Here is a 24,417-nt window from a genome sequence, read left to right as displayed (position 1 = left end):
AATGCGGTCCCCAAACTGCTCCTCCAGGTCACCAAACACTCTCCTGCTTCGATGGGGTCGAGCTGCGTTCAAATGGCTCTGAGCACTGTGGACTTAACACCTGAGTTCATCAGTCCCCTAGACTTAGAACTATTTAAACCTAACTAACCTAAGGACATCACACATATCCATGCCCGAGGCAGGATTCGAACCTCAGCAGCTTGGTTCCGGACTGAAGCGCCTAGAACACGCTCGGTCACAACGACCGGCTCGAGCTGCGTCTTGCATGAACCACATCTTGTTGAAATCAGGATCACTTTGGATAATGGGGCTGAAATCATCTTCCCAAAATCTTCGCGTACCGTTTGGTAGTCACCGTGCCGTCAAGAGATATCGCAAAGATTACTCCGTGACTGGACATTGCACCCGTTGAGGGTGAAGACACTTCTCGATCGCGAATTGCGGATTGTCAGTCCCCCAAATGTGCCACTTTTGCTTACTGACGAACCCATCCAAATGAGGGTGCGCTTTGTCGCTAAAATAAACCATACTAATTCCCATGATGCCCCGCGGCCAACCGTGCAATTTGAACGTCCTACCGCAAACCGTTCAGAAGTTATGGCGATTTTATTTCATATAGTTCAAGAATTGACACCCTGTATCTTCCTTGCGACAAAAGAAAGACTCGTTTATCATCTTACTTCCTCAGCCAGTTCATGCGAAACTACCATCTCTACTTTTTATACTTTTAGGGAGTGAAATCTCTTTACCGATGCCGAGAGTCTTCTCTGGGAGGACTAGAAATGACGGCCAAATGTAGAAACTATTTTGGACTGTGTCGACTTTACATGACACGCATGCCTTCCTTCAAACATTTGTGAACGGGTACACAACGATTAATGTTGATAATACACTGATATCTTCTTAAACTGTAGAGTAGTCCAAAAAGAAATACGAACCTGTGACTGAAGTAAGGGATTCACATTAAAGAAGTTTTTTCGCTTGTTACATATGTTGTGCACTGTGTGATCATAATCATGTATTCATAAATACTGTGGACAGATTGTTTTGGGAAACATTTCCGGTATTTTTTTTTGTACAGCCTACATTAGCTAAAATGCAGTTCTGCAGTTGTACTTGAAGGCGATCATAGATATGTCGGTTATCGTCTAGGAAAGTAGATCTCAGAGATACTTTCACTTGTTGCCGCAATTGGTCAAGGGACTTTGTATCGGACCAAACACCGTCCCATCATGTCCTGTACATATTCTTTTGTGGGGGAGTCCGTTAGGTATGATGTTCATGTTGACCATAGGAATTGGTGAACATATTGGAAAACAGGTGGAGTAACATAGTAAATGTAAACAAGGGCCCTGTTGGAGAACAGATCTCAGTGACTTTCTACAAACGGCGACAGAATGGGTTGGGTTATATGTGTGCACCATGGACGGCTGAGGGTTTGCCTACCAAACTCATGGGGTGTACGATCATCGTAGGCTATTACTATTATCGATATGCTCGGAATTGGCCGTGGACGACACTGCATGATAAATTCACTCTGTTGATTTACGTCTTCTGGACGACTATCACTTACACCGTGGCACAATCTGCTTTCATTACGAGACACTTTGAGCGATACTGCTGTAGATTCCATTAATTTAATGCTGTACAGACAGTGCAAATATATAGATAATATTCGAACATAATCATCTTATTACCAGATCATATTCATTTTATTACCAGATCATATTTTGAAAGCTATATTCTTTACCGTTGTTCAGGTGCAGCGTATTTCTTACTTGTTACAGTAATTTCACGATGAACAAATAAAGACATTAAGTTGTCGTTTGCATGGCCCCAGTTGCCTGTAGTTGAGGAATAATTGGTGACACTTCTTACATAGTAAGTTGATTACCTGTATTTGGAAAAGAGTTACTGTATTGTATTTATTGCTTGTACAGTAATGCCTCCTTTCTGACATAGCAAAGATTCCGAATCTTATCTCTTTCCCTTGAGCAAATTAAAGCGGAGAGCGTTTTCTGGAAGCGTATCACATTTTAAGTGTCTCGCAAATGATTACGTAACGATATGACGGCAGAATTCAGCTCAGCCCACTATCTTATTTTCGCATGTTTCAGCAAACAAGAGTGACTCCACGGCTATTTCAAAGATACGCTATTAGTCTGCGAACTAATACAAGTATTGTTTTCTTTTTTGAGTGAACTTACCTTCGTCAGCATTTTATTGCATACTGCATTCAGCATTTAAAAACATATAAAATTTGTTGTTACATGAGCATCACCGCTAGAAATTTGTGTATTTTAACACAGTAAATTCTTATGTAGTTATGTTTCACATACAGTCTGTTAAGTAAAACCGGCCGGGATGGCCGAGCGGTTCTAGACGCTACAGTCTGGAACCGCTACGGTCGCAAGTTCGAATCCTGCCTCGGGCATGGATGTGTGTGCTGTCCTTAGGTTAGTCTGGTTTAAGTAGTTCTAAGTTCTAGGGGACTGTTGACCTCAGCTGTTAAGTCCCATAGTGCTCAGAGACACCATTGTGTGTGTTAAGTACAAGCGTGATTGCCATTACACACAGATGGTAACAGATATCGCCTTAGTTCTTTCACAACCCAATAGAAGGAACAATGTCTATAAAGCTATTTGGGGATGTTTCTCAAAATTGGCTTTCGGCAATTTGCACGTGTTTATCAACAATTTAAATGCACAGAAGATGTCACAGATTTATCAAAGATGTTTAATGTCGACTACCAAACGTTGGTTAATCGACAAAAATGAAGATTGGATACTACAGGAGGGCAATGATCCGAAGCACCGCAGCAGGCTTTGCAGGGACTGGAAAAAGGAGAAAGGTGTGCAGGTACTGCATTGGCCCTCGCGGTCGCCTGTCGCTAATACTATTGAAAATATATGGTCTTATATAAAAAATAAACTGCAAGGAAAACAGATCTCCACTTTGAAACAGCTGTCAACGCAATACGGAGGTCTCATCCACGTGAACAGCGGATAACTTGGTTTCCAAATTGCCTCGGAGATGCCAAGAAATTATCGACGCTTCGGGTGATTCGACGTATTATTAATTGTAATTGAATTTTTATTTCTTCATATATGATGTACGTATATCTTTTAGTTTGTTGTAAAATATATTCTTCTACTGATTATATGGTTCAAATGGCTCTGAGCACTGTGGGACGTAACATCTATGGTCATCAGTCCTCTAGAACTACTTAAACCTAACTAACCTAAGGACATCACGCAACACCCAGTCATCGCGAGGCAGAGAAAATCCCTGACCCCGCCGGGAATCGAACCCGGGAACGCGGGCGTGGGAAGCGAGAACGCTACCGCACGACCATCTACTGATTAACCCGATTACGATCTTACGTAAAAGACTGTCTATACCATAGTACCTATGTATTGTTCTGCTCACACGGCAACATGTATAGTCACGCGGCCAGGGAAATTAAATCAACAACCTATTTAGAAGCTTGTGAAATTTTGAACCGTGGCTTTCGATCTCGGAACAATGTTTCATAGGCAAGCTGATGTGATTTTCCGTTCCACTCACTTGACAAACATAGATTAATATATATATATATATATATATATATATATATATATATATATATATATAAAAACTGCGTGTTCTCTGACGTGTGACAGTGCTACTTACCAGCAGCCTGGGTAGTTGAGTGCTTCATTTGCTTCTTAGGGGAGTGTCCACTACAGGCGCGCGTGATGTTGACGTTTGACAAACAGTTTACCAAGCTAGCTTTGCCAAGTAACCGCTGCACTCAGGCTGGGTCCATGGGACTGTCGCCTCTCTGCTACCATCAACCCAAAAGGAAGTTGTCATGTAATGTAAGAGAGATCACTGCAGTACACACACGCGAAGTCCTATCAATAATTGTTACACTGAAATTTCTCGTATCTGTCCCTTCATGTATTTTATGAACTTGAGGAAAGGTATCCTCATATATTCGGTAAAGGAACTGTGGAAACTGCGGGAACCCTTCTTTTTTTCATGTACAGATTAGAGGAATTACTAGGAATTCCTTACTGAAATAAATCCTGCTGAGATAAAACCGTGGTGCTAAAGCTGACGGCATTAGCATCTTTTGTGCACATCATAAATATTTTATTTTGTTGCTATCGTTTCTCCGAAGGAAAGCGGTCCATTAAGGTATGCACGAGAACCTTTGCGGATTTCGGAAAAAGAAGAGTGCAGTACTGGCTCATGTCGCTGCGAGCTAGCCCGAGAGGCGTACTCGGGTAACTGAGTCGTTGCTCCCATGCGGCACAGAGTTTTAATCTATCACGAAACTTCTAATTTTAAATACGTAGAACTAATAATATGATAGTTAAATCGTAGTTATAGCACTGCTACTAACTTTTCAGTCTGTGATACTTAATCTCCATTAACTTTTGGGTGAAATCTAATCAGATTATTATTATTACTATTATTATAATTCCAAATTGGCCATTTCAGGGCCACGTGAAACAGCCGACTTATAACATCATACTCTTTTCCGTTTTTTTGGATTCCCAAAACGTCTCAGGTGTTCACTTCTTTCTTCTGTGTATGTTCCCTCCTCGGTTCTTTTGTGTGTTCTTCGGGACGTTTTGTACCTTTTCTCCGAATTCGTCTCTGTTTTCTATATCCCTGTCTACAATACCCAACTCCTGTAGATCTTTCTCAGCTTCCTTAAATCTTGAAATCTGGGTTTGTATCAAAGAAGTCGAACTTTTTGTCTCCTTGTTGTTATCCTGGCCATGAAATGCAATCCTCCGCTTTCTCATTGTAACTAATTAGAATATTTTTAAGAAAAAGATTGATTGGACGTATTGTGTGATATGGCAATTATCAGCACACACGAAACAATTCCGTCGTTCGTTTCTAAACCATTCCTGCGGGGACACAGAATGACAGCGCGGTTCTGGTTACCAAACTGTCCCACATCCGATCTTTTCAGCAGCGATTCATCCTAAGACAATACGGATTTCAGCGTCACGCGATTCTCTGCCTGCGTTAGGTACGATTAGATCTTAATTGTCGCAGATCATAAACCGTACAGAAATAAATGTATATTTGTAGAACACAAGCCACCGTACGGTTTGTGACGGAGGTAAATATTCTGTCACAATCTTTTCCCTCCATTCCTATTCCATTCACGTTGGGTACGCTGTAAGAACGATGGTCGGTATCTATCAGGGTTGACAACACGTTAGATTTACGAGGGCTATTCAGAAAGTAATGTCCGATCGGCCGAAAAATGGAAACCAATGCGCAAAATCAAACCATGCAAGATTATGCCTCCCCACGACATAATACCTGGACCACAAAAACGATCATGTTTGAGAATGTTCCTGGGTGCATTGCGTGCTTCCACCTCTCGCCATATGAGGTTTCGTAAGGCACTGAGGGAAACTGCCAACTTGGTATTTGTGGTGGTCCAGTTGTTATAGTGTGGGGAGGCACAATGTTGCATGGGCATACAAACCTCTTTATCTTTGAACACAGTACATTCGCCTGCCGGTCAACCTTATTGTGATGATGATGAGTTGGGTTGAGGGGGCGCTCGACATCACGGTCATCAGCGCCCTCACGAAGAATCAACATGAAATCTCATGGGTGGGGACGAAGGCTGTCCCCACAGGCAGAGCAGTTTATAACGTACTGAAGTCTGCTGCCCTTCCCCACCAGTTTAGGGATGAGGCCTGATAGTTCACAAAATTTCACCACTCTGTTAACACTTGTATCGGTATCTGCGAGGACGGTGGGCAGATCTCCAGCGAGACCAAGGGCTGCCCTGTTATCAGTATACAGAACACACGAAGCCACAATAAGCTGAATTGAAAGCTGCACGCCACAAACTTCACAGAAAGGTGGATCCTCCCCCCGGAGAGGAAGCTATGTGTGAAAGGGCTATGCTCAATGTGCAGTTTGGTAAGCAAAATCTCCTACCAGCGGCGAGGCTGACACGAAGTCCTCCAAGCTTTAGTGGTCGGTTTGAGCGACCGCAGTTTGTTGTCCGACACCTGCAACCATTCAGTCTCCCACTGACGCATGATGCATCTGTAAGAAAATGAGATAATGGCGTGCAACGGGATCGGACATTGATGGACAGCACCATCCCAACATGCTTCCTTGGAAGCTTTATCAGCCACGTGGTTACCCTGTATCCCAACGTGGCCAGGTACCCAGCAAAAGATCACCTGCTTGCCAAGGCGTTGGAGCCGCTGTAAGCAGTCATGCGGTCAACATTATTACGAGGCCTGTTCAGAAAGTAAGCTCCGATTGATTGCCAAATTGAAACCACAGTGAACATCAGAAATGTTTTACTTGTAACAATTAGCTACACCCTTCAGCTACTTCTCTACGGAGTCGCCGTTCTGACTTAGACTTTTGTCATAGCGTTGTACCAACTTTTCAATAGCCTCATCATAGAAGGCAGCCGCCAGTGCTTTCCGCCAATTCTCCACGCTGGCCTACACCTCGTTGTCTGTGTCCAAATGTTGTCTTCAAAGACAGCGGTTCATGTGACCAGAGATGAAACTCAGGGGGAGACAATTGCGGACTGTATTGTGGGTAATCTAACATTTCCATTTGAAAACGATGCAGGAGCATCTTCATTGCCCCTGCAGAATGCGGCTGAGAATTGTCGTGAAGACGAAACAGCACGACAGTTATGTAATGTTAGCTGCATAGCTTCAGGCGAAATTTCTCACCAGGCCCTCGTACTTGGCGGCAGACACTATTTTCTAGACATCTTTACGCACTCACTGCGAGCTCAGAAATGAGAAGAGCGACGTGATGCTAACTGGGGTTATACTAGAGACACTACCCAACACATCTGTGCAAAGCTTTATCGGATTTTCATAGTCGTTTCCATTTCGCAACCGATCGGAGCTTACTTACTGAACGCCCCTCGTATTACACTGCACTGTTTCCCCATGTGCGTCTTTTCAGGATAACAACGCGCAACGACATAGAACTGCGCAAGTGGAGGAGATGGTGGAACGAGAGGATGTCCGAATGGATGTCTTCCCCGTCAGTCCGACTTAAATCACATAGATGACGTGTGGGATGCGATGGGGAGACGGAGTGCAGCACGTCCACATTCACCAATGACCATCCAGTGGTTGTCAATCACGTTGGTGGAGGAATGAAACGCCCTCCCAAAAAACTTTTTACCAACCTTGTGGCCAGCATTGGTGCACATTGCAGAGCACGCACTGCCGCCCGTGGTCATCACACAGCCTAGTAAGAACCACATGCCGCCTTTCGTAATGCCCAGGGAACTATCATAAATCCCGATGACTTCAGTGTAATTATTATCTTTGAATAAAAATGTCATTTCTGTTCGTCTCATTACGAATTGCTTTCTTCTGCACTACACCGTAGCAGTTCTTTCTACGTCTGCTCAAATTTTCATCAAGCTTTGTTACTTGGCAGCGACACATAATGCGAAAGTTACTTTTACCTTAAGTTTTGCACACCAGTATATTTTGTGGCTGTGACTGCTTCCGATGATTGTCCTGTATTTGTGTAATCATACAAACCAATCTATGGTTGGTTGGTTGGGGTTGAAGGGGCCAAACAGCAAGGTCACCAGTCCCTTGTTTCCAATGTGGTCCATTCAGACAGGTTGACATCTCAGAAAGATAAAAGGTAAAAGGCTAAAAAACGTACAAGTGCAGTCGTGTTGTCAATGGTAAAAACAAAATGAGGGACGTCAGCAAGAGAGCAACCCCAAGGCCATGCTAGAGGCAGGAAATAGGCTCTGAGCACTATGGGACTTAACTTCTGAGGTCATCAGTCCATAGAACTTAGAACTAGTTAAACCTAACTAACCGAAGGACATCACACACATCCATGCCCGAGGCAGGATTCGAACCTGCGACCGTAGCGGTCGTGCATTTCCCAAATGTAGCGCCTAAAACCGCTCGGCCACTCCGGCCGGCAGAGGCAGGAAATATCCCACCTCTGATGCAGTAGAGGCAAGACCACCTCCTATTTAAAAGCGTTCAACTGCTAGAATGTAGAAGTGCGTATTGTAAAAGAAGACTAACCAATTCTAAAAAGTTATGAAAACAGAATAAAAGGGAAAGAATAGAGGAGCTTGGCCAGGGAGGGGAGTCACGAATCTCCAAACACAGCTGACAGTGGGAGACACCCGTAATACTTCTCTTATTATGTAAAACTTCTAACGTAAGGTTATACCCATTAATGAGTAGATTACGACAGCATTTTAAATTTTTAAATTCGCCCAATAATTGCAGCAAATACTGAAAGTCAGATTTTCGTTGCCACTGGAAGCCATTAGAAAGGCAACATGCAACTGTACTGGGTTCCGGTTCAGTAATATACTGTACAGGGTGATCCATTGGTAGTGACCGGGCCAAATACCTCACGAAACAAGCATCAACCGGAAAAACTACCAAGAACGAAAATCGTCTAGCTTGAAGGGGGAAACCAGATGGCGCTGTGGTTGGCCCGCTAGATGTCGCTGCCATAGGTCAAATGGATATCAACTGCGTTTTTTTAAATAGGAGGCCCCATTTTTTAATTACATATTCGTGTAGTACGTAAAGAAATATGAATGTTTTAGTTGGACCACTTTTTTCGTTTTGTGACAGATGGCGCTGTAATAGTCACAAACGTATAAGTACGTGGTATCACGTAACATTCCGCCAGTGCGGACGGCATTTGCTTCGTGATACATTACCCTGTTAAAATAGATCGTTTACCAATTGCGGAAAAGGTCGATATGGTGTTGGTGTATGGCTATTGTGATCAAAATGCCCAACGGGCGTGTGCTATGTATGCTGCTCGGTATCCTGGATGACATCATCCAAGTGTCCGGACCGTTCGCCGGATAGTTACGTTATTTAAGGAAACAGGAAGTATTCAGCCACATGTGAAACGTCAACCACGACCTGCAACAAATGATGATGCCCAAGTAGGTGTTTTAGCTGCTGCTGCCGCGGCTAATCCGCACATCAGTAGCAGACAAATTGCGCGAGAAACGGGAATCTTAAAACGTCGGTATTGAGAATGCTACATCAACATCTGTTGCACCTGTACCATATTTCTATGCACCAGGAATTGCATAGCGACGACTCTGAACGTCGTGTACAGTTCTGCCACTGGGCACAAGAGAAATTACGCGACGATGACAGATTTTTTGCACGCGTTCTATTTAGCGACGAAGCGTCATTCACCAACAGCGTTAACGTAAACCGGCATAATATGCACTATTGGACAACGGAAAATCCACGATGACTGCGACAAGTGGAACATCAGCGACCTTGGCGGGTTAATGTATGGTGCGGCATTATAGGAGGAAGGATAATTGGCCTCCATTTCATCGATGGCAATCTAAATGGTGCAATGTATGCTGATTTCCTACGTAATGTTCTACCGATGTTACTACAAGATGTTTCACTGCATGACAGAATGGCGATGTACTTCCAACATGATGGATGTCCGGCACATAGCTTGCGTATATTTTGCGGTTGAAGCTGTATTGAATAGCATATTTCATGACAGGTGGATTGGTCGTCGAAGCACCATACCATGGCCCGCACGCTCACCGGATCTGACGTCACCGCATTTCTTTCTGTGGGGGAAAGTCGAAGGAAACGCCTGACAACATGCGTCAGCGCATTGTCAATGCATGTGCGAACATTACGGAAGGCGAACTATTCGCTGTTGAGAGGAATGTCGTTACATGAATTGCATTAATGTGGTATTTACAGGTAATCACGTTGTAACAGCATGCGTTCTCAGAAATGATAAGTTCACAAAGGTACATGTATTACATTGGAACAACCGAAATAAAATGTTGTAACGTACCTACGGTCTGTATTTTAATTTAAAAAACATACCTGTTACCAACTGTTCGTCTAGAATTGTGAGCCATATGTTTGTGACTGTTACAGCGCCATCTATCACAAAGCGAATAAAGTGGTCCAACTAAAACATTCATATTTATTTACGTACTACACGAGTATGTAATAAAAAATGGGGATTCCTATTATAAAAAAAAGCAGTTGATGTCCGTTTGACCTATGGCAGCGCCATCTAGAGGGCCAACCACAGCGCCATCTGGTTTCCCCCTTCAAGCTAGAGGAGTTTCGTTCTTTGTAGTTTTTTCGTTTGACGCTTATTTCGTGATATATTCGGCCCGGTCACGATCAATGGACCACCTTGTATACTGTTTCACTAACTTGAGCCCACTACAGTACAGTGATTCAAGGGTCAGTTCTTTGATAAATATATGGGCTTTACGCACTGATGCGACTGATCCCTACGGCACTGAATTTGTCGAAGCTGATAGCCTTGGTCGTACACTGCGCAGACCAAGAAAAAATTGGGTGGCTTCAGCTGGATATGGCATACCAGAACAAAGTTGTCGCCTTCTTCCTCGTCATGTTAAGATCATTATCCAGACCAGAGTCGGTGTTACACGGTATTAACGTGATGTGTTCAGGGGGTATCTAATTTTTTGTCCATTTTGCTTACTAAAGAAACTCACACGTTTACGTCCAGCTGTCTTGTCGGCAGTTAAACTTATATCTATGTGCTTCAAGAGGGAAGCAGAAGTCGTCTGTCCACATCCATCTCATTACAGACGGAACATTGACACGCCTGGAGTAGGAGGCGGTACTCATCGGCGTCACCTTGTCGAAAGAACTCGGAGAAACCAGAGCGGCCGGATGGGAAGCTGATCCCCATCTCACGCCCGGCGTCCGGCGCTGCCAGCTCAGCGATTCCTCACTGGTTATCCGTACAGGACAGGGTTTCACGGCCAGTGTCGTTAGAAACGAACGACACGCGGTCGAGATTATACGACGTCGACTCAGCACGCGCCAGCAAGGACGCGCGCTGTACAATGGAACAATCGCAACGGGTAATGACGGATGATGGTCAGCGTCTGCCCGCCGAGTCAGCCAGGTAACATCTCGGTCGATCAACTGGCCATCACCTCGTTTTCCAACACTAGGACACCGATATTTTTGACCCGGTGTACACTTAAGCTTAAGACATGTTCTTACTAAATCAAACATAATCACGTAGAATTACACTACTGGCCATTAAAATTGCTACACCACGAAGATCACGTGCTACAGACGCGAAATTTAACCGACAGGAACAAGATGCTGTGATATGCAAATGGTTAGCTTTTCAGAGCATTCACACAAGGTTGGCACCGGTGGCGACTCCTACAAAGTGCTGACATGAGGAAAGTTTCCAACCGATTTCTCATACACAAACAGCAGTTGACCGGCGTTGCCTGGTGAAACGTTGTTCTGAGGCCTCGTGTTAGGAGGAGAAATGCGTACCATCACGTTTCCGACTTTGATAAAGGTCGGATTGTAGCCTATCGCGATTGCGGTTTATCGTATCGCGCCATTGCTGCTCGCGTTGGTCGAGATCCAATGACTGTTAGCAGAATCGGTACCCTAGACGCTGCATCACAGACAGGATCGTATCGCGACATTGCTGCTCGCGTTGGTCGAAATCCAATGACTGTTAGCAGAATCGGTACCCTAGACGCTGCATCACAGACAGGAGCGCCTGCGATGGTGTACTCAACGACGAACCTGGGTGCACGAATGGCAAAACGTCATTTCTTCGGATGAATTCAGGTTCTGTTTACAGCATCATGATGGTCGCATCCGGGTTTGGCGACATCGCGGTGAACGCACACTGGAAGCGTGTATTCGTCATCGCCATACTGGCGTATCACCCGGCGTGGTGGTATGGGATCCCATTGGTTACACGCCTCGGTCACCTCTTGTAGCATTGACGGCACTTTGAACAGTGGACATTACATTTCAGATTTGTTACGACGCGTGGCTCTACCCTTCATTCGATCCCTGCGAAACCCTACATTTCAGCAGAATAATGCACGACCGCATGTTGCAGGTCCAGTACGGGCCTTTCTGGACACAGAAAATGTTCGACTGATGTCCTGGCCGGCACATTCTCCAGATCTCTCACCAATTGAAAACGTCTGGTCAATGTTGGCCGAGCAACTGGCTCGTCACAATACGCCAGTCTTGATGAACAGTGGTATCGTGTTGACGCTGCATGGGCAGCTGTACCTGTACACGCCAGCCAAGTGACTCAATGCCCAGGCATTCAAGGCTGTTATTACGGCCAAAGGTGGTTGTTTTGGGTACTGATTTCGCAGGATCTATGCACTCAAGTCGCGTGAAAATGTGATCACATGTCAGTTCTAGTATAATATATTTGTCCAATGAATACCCGTTTATTATCTGCATTTCTTCTTGGTGTAGCAATTTTAATGGCCAGTAGCGTACATTTTCATTGGATTCCTGCGGAAAGCAGTAACGTTTGCCTACAATTTAATGCCCATGTGACAGCTAGGTTATCCTATATCATTCATTGGTAAAGTTCTGAAAAATCACATATCACTGAGGCACTGTGGAAAAGCAGTTTTGCCAACCGCGTTAAGCCATGTCAGAACGTTATATATCTTCCAAATACGCAGCAAAAGAAACTATATACGATACATTCATGAAATATAAAGCGATGACTTTAATATTGACGCCTGATTAGAATTTTTTTTTTTTTTTTTTTTTTTTACAAACTATTAAGTAACTGCAGTCATGTATCACTTTAATATGTTTCTATCCGATCTGTTGTGTATTTAGTTGGCTGAATGAGGTCACCAAATAACCAATAAAGCATAAAAAAATGTGATGCGATCAGGCAATGTTGTACATGTTACGAACGTTTTGATCCCTAAAAGATCAGTCCCGGTTAATAACGTTCTCATATGACAATATTTAAATGGTATCCACATCGACAATTCACTCTGCTCTACAAGACCACCACTTAAACAGTGCAATGTGTAATTAACCAGTGGTCTGGTTCATAACGTCTCTGATATTGATAATTTTTCGTACATTGATAGTAGTTGTTTGCATTAAAAATTCCAAATTAAAATTTTTGAGTTAATTTTTAAAATTTCTAAAATTATGCTATTCCTGTCATGTTTTGAAACGAAACTCAAAACTATGTGAGTTACAGACCTAAAATTTGTACCACTTTATTCAGTATCTTATAAGGTTTAAAAGCAGTAACTTGACCATATTCATAAAAATGTTGAATTTTGCCAAACGAAAATTTTTTTAAATTCTTAAAATTTCAAAATCTGATTTCTGTTTTGAGAAAGAATATATGTTATTCATACAGCATTTGTTAATATGTGTGGCAACTGATCCAGTTAGAATATATTAAAATAAATTTCATTTTACTGGTAAGCACAGCATCCAGTATGTAGCTGTAGCACTTTGGACTTACTACTAAGTTGTGATGGAAAGCATAAATGTCAAAAAAACCAAATAAGGTTGGTATTATTTTTTGGCTTCAAAAATGTTAACTGTTGAAGGGCTTTAACATACACCATAGCAACTAAAACTAAACTCCGTCCACCGAGCGAGGTGGCGCAGTGGTAAGACACTGGACTCGCATTCGGGAGGACGACGGTTCAATCCCGCGTCCAGCCATCCTGATTTAGGTTTTCCGTGATTTCCCTAAATCACTCCAGGCAAATGCCGGGATGGTTCCTCTGAAAGGGCACGGCCGACTTCCTTCCCCATCCTTCCCTAATCCGATGAGACCGATGACTACGCTGTCTGGTCTCCTTCCCCAAAACCAACCAACCACCCTAAACTCCGTCCGAACAGGCCATGAAGGCCCAGCGGCACCGACCGGCCGCCGTGTCATCCTCAGCCCACAGGCGTCACAGGATGCGGATATGGAGGGGCATGTGCAGCACACCGCTCTCCCGGCTGTATGTTCGTTTACGACACCGGAGCCGCTACTTCTCCATCAAGTAGCTCCTCAGTTTGCCTCTTAAGGGCTGAGTGCACGTCGCTTGAAAACAGCGCTCGGCAGACCGGATGGTCACCCATCCAAGTGGTAGCCCAGTCCGACAGCGCTTAACTTCGGTGATCTGCTGGGAACCGGTGTTACCACTGCGGCAAGGCCGTTGGCACAACATAACAACACATCCTCAATAACGACTATAAATAACTTACTTTAACTGTACCTTTATTTTACAAATACATTCGTATTCATTAATACTATTAATTAAACACTGGTGAAACTTACTATCAAATGTCTTGCACTGAGAAACTTTCTACTCATCTTCAACGAGATAAACGTTATGGCGATCCAGTTGCTAAGATTGTACGCTGAAGTCTTTTTTTAAATGAATAACCCACTCCTCTCAAGCAATAATGACAGGTTAGTGATATACCAACGCGTTCTTTTTCAAAATAATCTGCGAGCCTTTTCGTATCTTTTCATCTTATAGTCTATATGTTCTTTCAGTGGCAGCTGTGGGTTTTAATTTACACATACGAAATTTTTTGAAACAGTCAGCTTATCTGGTTTTCTTGGTTATGAAAAAGAAGGAGTTGGTCTACAATGATGCATAAGTAAAGGGCTTTTTTTTTCTCGTTCAACTTTTCGTACCACACAAGCCATCTGCCATTTGCTGTCGTAAGCGCAAGCAATAAACCCCGTAATCTGGTCAAGAGCGTGTCATCTTCATCCGGTCACACTTGAATTTTACGAACGTCAAAATACTTAAAACGAAAAACAAATTTTACTTTAACTTTGGCTTTGCTCCGCGTAATAAATACTTCAGAGTCCCTGTGATTGCTACAGTTTCATAAAATCTTTTGGCCTAGCTCCTTTCTTCTGCTGTATGCTGATAATTTGTCACATAGAATAAAGTGACTGCGGGGGTTTTCCTTTCAACAGACTCAAACAACTGGAAAGTAGTTAATATTTGATCATCTTGTGCTTGCACAGCTGATTAATATGAATGTTAAGAAACCACGTCAATTGTTATATTAACTGCATTTATTAAGCCAAGACCAGTTTCATTCTACATGAATACCACAGTTGAAGCAGTGGGAGAAATGTTGCGATCTCACTATTTAAAATACTTAATCGTCCAATAAAATGTTGAAAGCCACATGTTGTAATACGACAAGTAAAATGTTTCACTTCGTTGCCCGCACTTGGTACTTGTCGTTCTCCAACATACGCCTTTCAGCATTTTATTGGGTAATTAGACATTTTAATCATGACAGCGGTACGTTTCTGCCACTCTGTCACCCCAGCACATGTGCTTAATGAGTCATACACTTACGCAGTACACTGCTTCTCTTTGTCACTCCAGTTCTTTGCTAATTTTATCTCAACAATTTATCTCTTCTGAAGTGAATTACAGTGTTAACAGAAGCGAATGTTTTAGTTTTAATACATATCGGTGGCATATATTTTCTATTAACATAAACCACAGCTAAATTAAAATTTATACAGCGTGGTCAGAAACCGTCTGAGAAGCTTGTAAGAGTGTTGCAGGTCAGGCTGTGCTAAGAAATAATTGTTAAGAAAACAATTTGATATGTTGCGCCGTCTCCGACTTAACTAGCACTGAAGTTAGTCATTCAGGCGGCTGCGCGCGCAAATTCAAGCCCCCCCTCCCCTCCAGAGACGATGATGCCATACGCAATCTTCGTTTGGTTTCCTAAAACCGAACAAGAGAGCGATACACAAATAGGACATGAAACGATAGTAAGGATCCAACACGAGTCAAAGGCTGAGCATTCTCGTGTGCTATCATCAACGCTATGGCAACAACTGACACTAATTGTTTCTGGCGGGCCGCTTGAATTTCCGCGCGCAACGGCCTGATTGGCTAACTTCAATGATAATTAACTCGCAAATGACACAACATATAGATTTTTTCCTTAAAAAGTATTTATCAGCATAACCTACCCTGCAACAGCCTTGCAAGCTGTTCAAACTCTTTCTGACCAACCTGTATAAAATGAAAATTACATAAAATCCCTCACATTACTCATTTCAATTGTCTCATGGGATCAATAACTCAATTCTTAAAATGTTAAACCGAAGTATTCTTAACTATTACACATTAATTTCACTTTAGCTTTAATTTTATAGACGAGCTTGCAAACAAGGTGCAAATGTACAGTTCGCAATGCAAATTGCATCAAGTGAAATTTATTTTAGTATGTTCAAATTGGATACCATCAAGAAATTTGGCACACCGATTGTGTATGACTCACATGCACTTTTTCTTCGATACTAAAAACTTCCTGGTTTGAAATAACGAACTAAAAAATTTTGTCTGGAAATAAATTGGCATGTAAATGAATATGATCAAACAGCACATATTTTTAAAGTTTACAAGAAACTGAATCAAATAGTATAAATTCCAGATCTGTAAGTCAAATAGTTTTTGAGCTTTGGCCATTTTAAGGTTTCGAAGCGCGACAATACTCGCACAATCTTGGGAACCTTAAAAATTAATAAGTCAAAAACGGAAGGTCCTAAAATCATTAATTTTGTAGAGTTACCTTATTTTTATAGGCAGAATAAAATGTAAAAAATTTACAGAATTCTACATAACAGAGGTTCAACTTTATTTTATTTTCCTGGTAGACTTCGGCGTTAAATGACCCTGGAAACTTTAAATCTGCATGAATTCTTTCCGGTTGCGAATCTATTACCTTAATATTGTGCCACAACAACAAGTATCAATCCGCTGTACAATGTGAGTCATCTACGTCAACCCTAACATTTCATTATCGGAAAAATTATCAAGGTTTTTCACAAATGCCGCATGGGATTAGCCGAGCGGTCTAGGGCGCTGCAGTCATGGACTGTGCGGCTGGTCCCGGCGGAGGTTCGAGTCCTCCCTCGGGCATGGGTGTGTGTGTTTGTCCTTAGGATAATTTAGGTTAAGTAGTGTGTAAGCTTAGGGACTGATGACCTTAGCAGTTAAGTCCCATAAGATTTCACACACATTTGAACATTTTTCACAAATTATAGTACGCGAAGTGGACAAGTACTGTGATATTCAGTTAATACTCCGAAGTTCATCTAACGAGATAGTGAAGGAACTGTTCTTTCTTTATCTGAACAGCTGTATTTTCTCAAGGCTCTCTCAAAACCAAATAAAAGAGTAAATAAAAACAGTAAAATCTTTCGCAAAATTGTACTAAATGTGAAGCCGAAGTCTTCCAGCATAGCGCAGACCTATCAGGCTATGTTAACGATAACGTTAAGAATGGGGCGGCTGAATTCAAATGTGGACTTAGTTGTCTTGAGACAAAGTGCATAATATGATGTTGGACGATCGTCGGTTAATGGCGTATGAAATAACTAACACCATAAGCGTATCGGCAGAAAGGCCACAGTGCATTTCACGCGAACAATCAACTACGGAAACGTTTTCTTCACGATGGTGGCTGTGTTGTTCGAATTATGATCTAACATTTTTTTAAAAGAATACAACTGAAGTTGTGCACTTGTGTAACTGTATATTCCACTTGTGCCCATCACGTAGCATCTGAAATGAAACAGCAAAGTAATGGCATGAAGCAGGTAGTATTACAGCAGAAAGAGTGAATCCGATTTTATATGTCGGGAGAGTGTTTTCTGGGATGCGAAAGAGACTCTACTCTCGATTTCTTTTCAAAAGGTAAAACAACAACTTAGGAACAGTAGTCCAGTCTTCGGGACCAGATGTATGAAAAAATACGTTATATGAGATCTGGTCTGGAAAAGAGGAAAAGTCACCTGTGATCAGGACAATACACCTGCCCGCTTTAGTAGTGGCGAAACACGGATTCAAAGATCTGGAATGTCATCTACCGATTTCCACCTATTTTAAAATGAAATGAGTGGCTGGAAAACGTTTCGAGTCCTTTGAAGAGGTTATCACGTACATACATGGGTAGTTTACATCTGTTTCCCAAAAAAGTGAATTTTCGTCTTGTAAACACAATTTTTAAGTGAAAAGCTGAGAAAATTTCACCTTGCTTACTTAAATTACGTTGAAAATTAAGACCATTTACGGAGGATGATGGGAAGTGTTTGTAGTTCGCGGAGCACATCCGTGGCGCACTTTCCAACGAAAGTGCTCAAAACAAAGGATTATATATAACAACAGTGTCCTTCTCGTTGTTACTGTCCAAAAGCTTTATTCAAGTGTCGTCGGTGGCCTCGCTGACCTGTACTGGGAGTAACTCAAGAGATGTTAATGAACTGGTTGCTACGACAGCATGTGCCCGCCACCGAACAAGTTGTGTGGGTTGCCGAGAGAGCGGCTTGCAGGCGCGACCTGTAGGCTACCAGAGTGGAGTGCTATTGTTTCTCTTTCCTGGAACTTAGTAATCGCGTGGGTAGTAATTTCCGGCCTGCGAGCATGTGCGCCACGCGTCACACCAACTGGGCGCGAAGACACTTTCGTTTCACTTGTCCTCTTACGTTCAGCATTTTAAAAAATACGCTCATTTATCCCGTTTCTCTGCCAGTCCAAAGCGTTACAACTTTCTTCAGTCGTTGCATGAATTACATGAATCACTTCCATAACGGAATACTTTAAGTTAGCACAATGAATAACTATTTTAAATGTTACTTGCCCTCCTTTTCCATTTTAGTTCAGTTTATACTAGGGCCCATTTTTATTTTGGAGCTGTGGTTAAGGTACAGGACTCGCTTTCCGAAGAGCGGGATTCAAATCCTCGCTCACCTATATATCCTTAGGTTTTCTATGGTGTACTTGAACGATTCAAGGTGAATGTCTTTATGTTTTCTTTAAAATACGACAATGGCTAATTTTAACCCCCACTCTTTTTCATTTCGAGATTGTGGCCCGTCCCGAATAACCTTGTCGTCGATGGAACATAAAACACTAATCGTCCTTATTTCTTTCTGTAACTGCATTTAGTTCTCATACAGTGTTTTCGCCTTACTCGTTATATGTATTGCAGAATAGTATTTTTTTTTGAAAGTTTTCTACATGCGTGTTTAAACAAGTTCCTTTCTGCTACTCGCTATGATTTCGTTTGTATTTCACAACAAAAGCTCGCTTCTTTACTAATACCTATACTCTCTTCTCTGTCAGAGAAGTCAGACTTTGGAGTTTGGTTCAGTTCTTTGATAAATGATACATTTAAGTTAGCCATGACTTCAGTGTTGTTACGTATATGAAAACATTTGCTCGGAATATTTGCGATGTTGAAAATTACGCTATGGACTCAGTTTTGAATCAAAATCTCCGATTATCGCCAATAGTAATCTTTATGCTGGACTACATACGCTCACCTGATGGAATCAAACCTTCAAACTTCCATGCCCCTTCTAATTACCTTCCAGTTTTCTTGCTGTTGTCCATACGTGACGAGGGAAGAGAAAAGGGTGCATTAAACAATGTTATCTGCTCCTGTGGAAAGGATTAATCAAGATTTTCTGTTTCAAAAGTTTTCTGTTATATTTTTTTATGTTAATTCTCTGGTGCAAGTTTGTCCTCTTTAGATTTCGTATCATTCATAAACATAGAGCTGAAAGTGTAAGTCTTTTCTGAACATAGTATGTTCGGAGTATAAAGGAACAATGAAGGTTTTACATTTGCAGCTATAATCCGTAAATCAATGTAGACTGCATGACAGAGGTTACTTCATATCAATATTAGGCGCTCTCTGACCTATTCCATTCGTGTATGGTGCGAGAGAATAATGATTGTATCCCTCGGTGTGCGCCCTAATTTTTGCTGTCTTATTCTTCTGAGCGCTGCACAAAATACGAATGGAGGAAGAATTATTGGTGCACTGCCTATTGCGAAAATCGCTTCTCTAAACATGCCAAACACAGTTTTGTGAGAACAATACAGCTTTTATTCCAAAGATTTACGTCGTATTTCCCTGACCATATACGCTACACATCCGTATGTGCTGTACGACCTGGAGCGATTCTAGCACAGTTTCTCTCAATTCCTTCTAAACCTGCTTTCAGATGGGGACACTATGTACACAACATAAAACATAAAAACTGTCCCCGATAATATTTACAACAGATAGTACAACTCTTTTCGGATAGTTACGGTTTTTATACGCTTCAGAGCCAATTTCGCGCCATCTTACCAGAAAGTTTTGCATTTCAGATTTTTCTGGACATCTTGTCAAAACGCTTATGGTCTTTAGCTCTTGTGCAAACAGTTCGGCATGACACTCGACAATGAACACGCGTTATTTTATTGTGAGCTCCAATTTGTGTTGCATTCAACTGTTCACTAAACGCGTCTCCTCCTCTAACTCACTCAAACGCAATGAAACAAGGAAGCATACGAATGGTTTTATTCATTTATTCGTTTGCAGTTTAAAAATACAGGTATATAACGTTAGCATATGTATATTACAAGAACACAGAAAGACAAAATTACACGTAAAATTAACTAAATGTCAATCAATATCAAAGTTCCTATTCAAATGGGGGGGGGGGGGGAGGGAGGGAGGGGGGTGCCCCAGGGATCAGTACTGGGATCACACCTGTTCCTTATTTATATAAATGATATGCTCTCTAGTATTACTGGTAACTCTAAAATAATTCTGTTTGCTGACGACACTAGCTTGGTAGTAAAGGCTGTTGTGTGCTACATTGGCACTGTCTCAAATAGAGCAGTTCATGACATAAGTACATGGCTTGTAGAAAATCTTGTAGAAAATATACTAACGCTAAATCATATTAAGACTTAGTTTTCACAGTTTCTAACACAGAATTCAACAAAACCCGACGTTTTAATTTCACAGATTGGGCATATGACTAGTGAAACTAAACAGTTGAAATTTCTACGTGTTCAGATAGATGGTAAACTGTCGTGGAAAGCCCATGTTCAGGATCTTGTTCAAAGACTTAATGCTGCTATTTTTACTATTCGAACGGTATCTGAAGTAAATGATCGCTCGACACGAAAATCAGTCTATTTTGCTTATTTTTATTTGCTTATGTCGTACAGTATTATATTTTGGGGTAACTCTTCCAGTTCTAAACGGGTATTTTTGGCTCAGAAACGGGCAGTTCGGGCAATAAGTGGTGTGTATATAGATGCAGGGTGTTACAAAAAGGTACGGCCAAACTTTCAGGAAACATTCCTCACACACAAAGAAAGAAAATGTTATGTGGACATGTGTCCGGAAACGCTTACTTTCCATGTTAGAGCTCATTTTATTACTTCTCTTCAAATCACATTAATCATGGATTGGAAACACACAGCAACAGAACGTACCAGCGTGACTTCAAACATTTTGTTACAGGAAATGTTCAAAATGTCCTCCGTTAGCGAGGATACATGCATCCACCCTCCGTCGCATGGAATCCCTGATGCGCTGATGCAGCCCTGGAGAATGGCGTATTGTATCACAGCCGTCCACAATACGAGCACGACGAGCCTCTACATTTGGTACAGGGGTTGCGTAGACAAGAGCTTTCAAATGCCCCCATAAATGAAAGTCAAGAGGGTTGAGGTCAGGAGAGCGTGGAGGCCACGGAATTGGTCCGCCTCTACGAATCCATCCGTCACCGAATCTGTTGTTGAGAAGCGTACGAACACTTCGACTGAAATGTGCAGGAGCTCCATCGCGCATGAACCACATGTTGTGTCGTACTTGTAAAGGCACATGTTCTAGCAGCACAGGTAGAGTATCCCGTATGAAATCATGATAACGTGCTCCATTGAGCGTAGGTGGACGAAACTAAAATGAGCTCTAACATGGAAAGTAAGCATTTCCGGACACAAGTCCACATAACATCTTTTCTTTATTTGTGTGTGAGGAATGTTTCCTGAAAGTTTGGCCCTACCTTTTTGTAACACCCTGTATATACAGGGTGTCCCAGCTATCTTGTCCACCCGAGATATCTCTGGAACAATAACAGCTATTGGAAAACGACTTTCACCGGTATCAATGTAGGGCTGGGGCCCATGAATGTACATATTTGGAAACATTCTAAAACGAAAGCATATGTGTTTTTTAACACAAACTTATGTTTTTTTAAATGGACATCCTATATTTTTTCTTCAGCAATCCATAGCATGACAAAGCACATACACAATGGCGTTGATTGCATCGCAATATTCCCATTACATCCCGAGATATTGAGACGCGAAGTTGACGCTTGAAACACCCGACATGCGCTGCTAGCGCACGTCCTGAGGCTCAGGCGTGAACCCCATGCTGCCCGTAATCGCGATGTGATTGACAAGTAAGTGTCCATCTTGATAAGTATGGAGGTGTGATTACACATGTCAATCACATCGCGATTACGGGCAGCATGGGGTTCACGCCTGAGCCTCAGGACGTGCGCTAGCAGCGCATGTCGCGTGTTTCAAGCGTCAACTTCGCGTCTAATATCTCGGGATGTAATGGGAATATTGCGATGCAATCAACGCCATTGTGTATGTGCTTTGTCATGCTATGGATTGCTGAAGAAAAAATATAGGAGGTCCATTTAAAAAAACATAAGTTTGTGTTAAAAAACACATATGCTTTCGTTTTAGAATGTTTCCAAAAATGTATATCCATGGGCCCCAGCCCTACATTGATACCCGTGAAAGTCGTTTTCCAATAGCTGTTATTGTTCCAGAGATATTTTGAGTGGACAAGATAGCTGGGACACCCTGTATATACACTCCTGGAAATTGAAATAAGAACACCGTGAATTCATTGTCCCAGGAAGGGGAAACTTTATTGACACATTCCTGGGGTCAGATACATCACATGATCACACTGACAGAACCACAGGCACATAGACACAGGCAACAGAGCATGCACAATGTCGGCACTAGTACAGTGTATATCCACCTTTCGCAGCAATGCAGGCTGCTATTCTCCCATGGAGACGATCGTAGAGATGCTGGATGTAGTCCTGTGGAACGGCTTGCCATGCCATTTCCACCTGGCGCCTCAGTTGGACCAGCGTTCGTGCTGGACGTGCAGACCGCGTGAGACGACGCTTCATCCAGTCCCAAACATGCTCAATGGGGGACAGATCCGGAGATCTTGCTGGCCAGGGTAGTTGACTTACACCTTCTAGAGCACGTTGGGTGGCACGGGATACATGCGGGCGTGCATTGTCCTGTTGGAACAGCAAGTTCCCTTGCCGGTCTAGGAATGGTAGAACGATGGGTTCGATGACGGTTTGGATGTACCGTGCACTATTCAGTGTCCCCTCGACGATCACCAGTGGTGTACGGCAAGTGTAGGAGATCGCTCCCCACACCATGATGCCGGGTGTTGGCCCTGTGTGCCTCGGTCGTATGCAGTCCTGATTGTGGCGCTCACCTGCACGGCGCCAAACACCCATACGACCATCATTGGCACCAAGGCAGAAGCGACTCTCATCGCTGAAGACGACACGTCTCCATTCGTCCCTCCATTCACGCCTGTCGCGACACCACTGGAGGCGGGCTGCACGTTGTTGGGGCGTGAGCGGAAGACGGCCTAACGGTGTGCGGGACTGTAGCCCAGCTTCATGGAGACGGTTGCGAATGGTCCTCGCCGATACCCCAGGAGCAACAGTGTCCCTAATTTGCTGGGAAGTGGCGGTGCGGTCCCCTACGGCACTGCGTACGATCCTACGGTCTTGGCGTGCATCCGTGCGTCGCTGCGGTCCGGTCCCATGTCAACGGGCACGTGCACCTTCCGCCGACCACTGGCGACAACATCGATGTACTGTGGAGACCTCACGCCCCACGTGTTGAGCAATTCGGCGGTACGTCCACCCGGCCTCCCGCATGCCCACTATACGCCCTCGCTCAAAGTCCGTCAACTGCACATACGGTTCACGTCCACGCTGTCGCGGCATGCTACCAGTGTTAAAGGCTGCGATGGAGCTCCGTATGCCACGGCAAACTGGCTGACACTGACGGCGGCGGTGCACAAATGCTGCGCAGCTAGCGCCATTCGACGGCCAACACCGCGGTTCTTGGTGTGTCCGCTGTGCCGTGCGTGTGATCATTGCTTGTACAGCCCTCTCGCAGTGTCCGGAGCAAGTATGGTGGGTCTGACACACCGGTGTCAGTGTGTTCTTTTTTCCATTTCCAGGAGTGTATATATATATATTCTTTACTGTCGTTTCTTGTTAACAATATCAGCTTATTCCCAAGAACTAGCAGCTTTCACTCAGTTAGTACTCGGCAAAAATCCAATCTGCATTTGGATCGCACTTCCTCCACTCTTGTGCAGAAAGGTGTGCGGTATACTGCTGCATCAGTTTTCAATAAGCTACCACAGGAATTCAAAGATCTTAGCAGTAATCCACGCGCTTTCAAATCTAAACTGAAGGGTTTCCTCATGCGCCACTACTCCTATTCTGTCGAGGAATTCCTTGAAAAATTAAGCTGATTGCTGTGTTATACTGTTGATTGCGTTTACATAAACTGATGGCTTGTCTTTTTTTGGGCTCATAAACATTTTATTTCATCTGTGATTACTTTTATGTTGTAATTTCATGTACCGATACGTTCCATGACCTTAGACATTTGCTGCTCAATTTGGT

General features: G+C 43.0%; 1 protein-coding gene and 1 pseudogene across 3 annotated transcripts in view; both read right to left on the bottom strand.

The window, feature by feature from the left end:
- Positions 1–24,417, bottom strand: part of LOC126471125 (transcription factor CP2) — a 941,484-nt gene that overhangs the window by 583,711 nt on the left and 333,356 nt on the right. The window lies entirely within an intron of this gene.
- On the bottom strand, positions 13,917–14,034 carry LOC126471765 (5S ribosomal RNA; annotated as a pseudogene).

The sequence above is a fragment of the Schistocerca serialis genome, chromosome 3, assembly GCF_023864345.2.
Source record: "Schistocerca serialis cubense isolate TAMUIC-IGC-003099 chromosome 3, iqSchSeri2.2, whole genome shotgun sequence".
In the NCBI taxonomy this organism is placed as follows: Eukaryota; Metazoa; Arthropoda; class Insecta; order Orthoptera; family Acrididae; genus Schistocerca; species Schistocerca serialis.
Note: the sequence above shows the minus strand (reverse complement) of the source record. Positions and strands in the feature narration are given on the sequence as shown.